Source organism: Musa acuminata, unplaced genomic scaffold, assembly GCF_036884655.1.
Source record: "Musa acuminata AAA Group cultivar baxijiao unplaced genomic scaffold, Cavendish_Baxijiao_AAA HiC_scaffold_126, whole genome shotgun sequence".
NCBI lineage: Eukaryota > Viridiplantae > Streptophyta > Magnoliopsida > Zingiberales > Musaceae > Musa > Musa acuminata.
Window position 1 is genome coordinate 75,001 of NW_027020405.1, and position 5,000 is coordinate 80,000.

Sequence of the window (5,000 nt, forward strand, 5' to 3'; positions counted from 1 at the left end):
CAGGGACGGTGCTGCCTCTCGCTTCGCTCGCTGTCCGCCGCTCGCCGCTCGCTCGTGCAGCCAAAAATGGCCAGTTTTGGCCCGTTTTTGGGCCGTTTTGGCCAGTTTTTGGCCTGTTCTTGCATTGCGCGGTGACCGTCGAGAGCGGAGCAAAACGTCAGCCATCTCAGCACCCTGGAACCCCCCGGGTGGCACAGGGCTGGATGGGGCTTTCGTATAGCAGGGACGGTGCTGCCTCTCGCTTCGCTCGCTGTCCGCCGCTCGCCGCTCGCTCGTGCAGCCAAAAATGGCCAGTTTTGGCCCGTTTTTGGGCCGTTTTGGCCAGTTTTTGGCCTGTTCTTGCATTGCGCGGTGACCGTCGAGAGCGGAGCAAAACGTCAGCCATCTCAGCACCCTGGAACCCCCCGGGTGGCACAGGGCTGGATGGGGCTTTCGTATAGCAGGGACGGTGCTGCCTCTCGCTTCGCTCGCTGTCCGCCGCTCGCCGCTCGCTCGTGCAGCCAAAAATGGCCAGTTTTGGCCCGTTTTTGGGCCGTTTTGGCCAGTTTTTGGCCTGTTCTTGCATTGCGCGGTGACCGTCGAGAGCGGAGCAAAACGTCAGCCATCTCAGCACCCTGGAACCCCCCGGGTGGCACAGGGCTGGATGGGGCTTTCGTATAGCAGGGACGGTGCTGCCTCTCGCTTCGCTCGCTGTCCGCCGCTCGCCGCTCGCTCGTGCAGCCAAAAATGGCCAGTTTTGGCCCGTTTTTGGGCCGTTTTGGCCAGTTTTTGGCCTGTTCTTGCATTGCGCGGTGACCGTCGAGAGCGGAGCAAAACGTCAGCCATCTCAGCACCCTGGAACCCCCCGGGTGGCACAGGGCTGGATGGGGCTTTCGTATAGCAGGGACGGTGCTGCCTCTCGCTTCGCTCGCTGTCCGCCGCTCGCCGCTCGCTCGTGCAGCCAAAAATGGCCAGTTTTGGCCCGTTTTTGGGCCGTTTTGGCCAGTTTTTGGCCTGTTCTTGCATTGCGCGGTGACCGTCGAGAGCGGAGCAAAACGTCAGCCATCTCAGCACCCTGGAACCCCCCGGGTGGCACAGGGCTGGATGGGGCTTTCGTATAGCAGGGACGGTGCTGCCTCTCGCTTCGCTCGCTGTCCGCCGCTCGCCGCTCGCTCGTGCAGCCAAAAATGGCCAGTTTTGGCCCGTTTTTGGGCCGTTTTGGCCAGTTTTTGGCCTGTTCTTGCATTGCGCGGTGACCGTCGAGAGCGGAGCAAAACGTCAGCCATCTCAGCACCCTGGAACCCCCCGGGTGGCACAGGGCTGGATGGGGCTTTCGTATAGCAGGGACGGTGCTGCCTCTCGCTTCGCTCGCTGTCCGCCGCTCGCCGCTCGCTCGCGCAGCCAAAAATGGCCAGTTTTGGCCCGTTTTTGGGCCGTTTTGGCCAGTTTTTGGCCTGTTCTTGCATTGCGCGGTGACCGTCGAGAGCGGAGCAAAACGTCAGCCATCTCAGCACCCTGGAACCCCCCGGGTGGCACAGGGCTGGATGGGGCTTTCGTATAGCAGGGACGGTGCTGCCTCTCGCTTCGCTCGCTGTCCGCCGCTCGCCGCTCGCTCGTGCAGCCAAAAATGGCCAGTTTTGGCCCGTTTTTGGGCCGTTTTGGCCAGTTTTTGGCCTGTTCTTGCATTGCGCGGTGACCGTCGAGAGCGGAGCAAAACGTCAGCCATCTCAGCACCCTGGAACCCCCCCCGGGTGGCACAGGGCTGGATGGGGCTTTCGTATAGCAGGGACGGTGCTGCCTCTCGCTTCGCTCGCTGTCCGCCGCTCGCCGCTCGCTCGTGCAGCCAAAAATGGCCAGTTTTGGCCCGTTTTTGGGCCGTTTTGGCCAGTTTTTGGCCTGTTCTTGCATTGCGCGGTGACCGTCGAGAGCGGAGCAAAACGTCAGCCATCTCAGCACCCTGGAACCCCCCGGGTGGCACAGGGCTGGATGGGGCTTTCGTATAGCAGGGACGGTGCTGCCTCTCGCTTCGCTCGCTGTCCGCCGCTCGCCGCTCGCTCGTGCAGCCAAAAATGGCCAGTTTTGGCCCGTTTTTGGGCCGTTTTGGCCAGTTTTTGGCCTGTTCTTGCATTGCGCGGTGACCGTCGAGAGCGGAGCAAAACGTCAGCCATCTCAGCACCCTGGAACCCCCCGGGTGGCACAGGGCTGGATGGGGCTTTCGTATAGCAGGGACGGTGCTGCCTCTCGCTTCGCTCGCTGTCCGCCGCTCGCCGCTCGCTCGCGCAGCCAAAAATGGCCAGTTTTGGCCCGTTTTTGGGCCGTTTTGGCCAGTTTTTGGCCTGTTCTTGCATTGCGCGGTGACCGTCGAGAGCGGAGCAAAACGTCAGCCATCTCAGCACCCTGGAACCCCCCGGGTGGCACAGGGCTGGATGGGGCTTTCGTATAGCAGGGACGGTGCTGCCTCTCGCTTCGCTCGCTGTCCGCCGCTCGCCGCTCGCTCGTGCAGCCAAAAATGGCCAGTTTTGGCCCGTTTTTGGGCCGTTTTGGCCAGTTTTTGGCCTGTTCTTGCATTGCGCGGTGACCGTCGAGAGCGGAGCAAAACGTCAGCCATCTCAGCACCCTGGAACCCCCCGGGTGGCACAGGGCTGGATGGGGCTTTCGTATAGCAGGGACGGTGCTGCCTCTCGCTTCGCTCGCTGTCCGCCGCTCGCCGCTCGCTCGTGCAGCCAAAAATGGCCAGTTTTGGCCCGTTTTTGGGCCGTTTTGGCCAGTTTTTGGCCTGTTCTTGCATTGCGCGGTGACCGTCGAGAGCGGAGCAAAACGTCAGCCATCTCAGCACCCTGGAACCCCCCGGGTGGCACAGGGCTGGATGGGGCTTTCGTATAGCAGGGACGGTGCTGCCTCTCGCTTCGCTCGCTGTCCGCCGCTCGCCGCTCGCTCGTGCAGCCAAAAATGGCCAGTTTTGGCCCGTTTTTGGGCCGTTTTGGCCAGTTTTTGGCCTGTTCTTGCATTGCGCGGTGACCGTCGAGAGCGGAGCAAAACGTCAGCCATCTCAGCACCCTGGAACCCCCCGGGTGGCACAGGGCTGGATGGGGCTTTCGTATAGCAGGGACGGTGCTGCCTCTCGCTTCGCTCGCTGTCCGCCGCTCGCCGCTCGCTCGCGCAGCCAAAAATGGCCAGTTTTGGCCCGTTTTTGGGCCGTTTTGGCCAGTTTTTGGCCTGTTCTTGCATTGCGCGGTGACCGTCGAGAGCGGAGCAAAACGTCAGCCATCTCAGCACCCTGGAACCCCCCGGGTGGCACAGGGCTGGATGGGGCTTTCGTATAGCAGGGACGGTGCTGCCTCTCGCTTCGCTCTCTGTCCGCCGCTCGCCGCTCGCGCAGCCAAAAATGGCCAGTTTTGGCCCGTTTTTGGGCCGTTTTGGCCAGTTTTTGGCCTGTTCTTGCATTGCGCGGTGACCGTCGAGAGCGGAGCAAAACGTCAGCCATCTCAGCACCCTGGAACCCCCCGGGTGGCACAGGGCTGGATGGGGCTTTCGTATAGCAGGGACGGTGCTGCCTCTCGCTTCGCTCGCTGTCCGCCGCTCGCCGCTCGCTCGTGCAGCCAAAAATGGCCAGTTTTGGCCCGTTTTTGGGCCGTTTTGGCCAGTTTTTGGCCTGTTCTTGCATTGCGCGGTGACCGTCGAGAGCGGAGCAAAACGTCAGCCATCTCAGCACCCTGGAACCCCCCGGGTGGCACAGGGCTGGATGGGGCTTTCGTATAGCAGGGACGGTGCTGCCTCTCGCTTCGCTCGCTGTCCGCCGCTCGCCGCTCGCTCGTGCAGCCAAAAATGGCCAGTTTTGGCCCGTTTTTGGGCCGTTTTGGCCAGTTTTTGGCCTGTTCTTGCATTGCGCGGTGACCGTCGAGAGCGGAGCAAAACGTCAGCCATCTCAGCACCCTGGAACCCCCCGGGTGGCACAGGGCTGGATGGGGCTTTCGTATAGCAGGGACGGTGCTGCCTCTCGCTTCGCTCGCTGTCCGCCGCTCGCCGCTCGCTCGCGCAGCCAAAAATGGCCAGTTTTGGCCCGTTTTTGGGCCGTTTTGGCCAGTTTTTGGCCTGTTCTTGCATTGCGCGGTGACCGTCGAGAGCGGAGCAAAACGTCAGCCATCTCAGCACCCTGGAACCCCCCCCGGGTGGCACAGGGCTGGATGGGGCTTTCGTATAGCAGGGACGGTGCTGCCTCTCGCTTCGCTCGCTGTCCGCCGCTCGCCGCTCGCTCGTGCAGCCAAAAATGGCCAGTTTTGGCCCGTTTTTGGGCCGTTTTGGCCAGTTTTTGGCCTGTTCTTGCATTGCGCGGTGACCGTCGAGAGCGGAGCAAAACGTCAGCCATCTCAGCACCCTGGAACCCCCCGGGTGGCACAGGGCTGGATGGGGCTTTCGTATAGCAGGGACGGTGCTGCCTCTCGCTTCGCTCGCTGTCCGCCGCTCGCCGCTCGCTCGTGCAGCCAAAAATGGCCAGTTTTGGCCCGTTTTTGGGCCGTTTTGGCCAGTTTTTGGCCTGTTCTTGCATTGCGCGGTGACCGTCGAGAGCGGAGCAAAACGTCAGCCATCTCAGCACCCTGGAACCCCCCGGGTGGCACAGGGCTGGATGGGGCTTTCGTATAGCAGGGACGGTGCTGCCTCTCGCTTCGCTCGCTGTCCGCCGCTCGCCGCTCGCTCGCGCAGCCAAAAATGGCCAGTTTTGGCCCGTTTTTGGGCCGTTTTGGCCAGTTTTTGGCCTGTTCTTGCATTGCGCGGTGACCGTCGAGAGCGGAGCAAAACGTCAGCCATCTCAGCACCCTGGAACCCCCCGGGTGGCACAGGGCTGGATGGGGCTTTCGTATAGCAGGGACGGTGCTGCCTCTCGCTTCGCTCGCTGTCCGCCGCTCGCCGCTCGCTCGTGCAGCCAAAAATGGCCAGTTTTGGCCCGTTTTTGGGCCGTTTTGGCCAGTTTTTGGCCTGTTCTTGCATTGCGCGGTGACCGTCGAGAGCGGAGCAAAACGTCA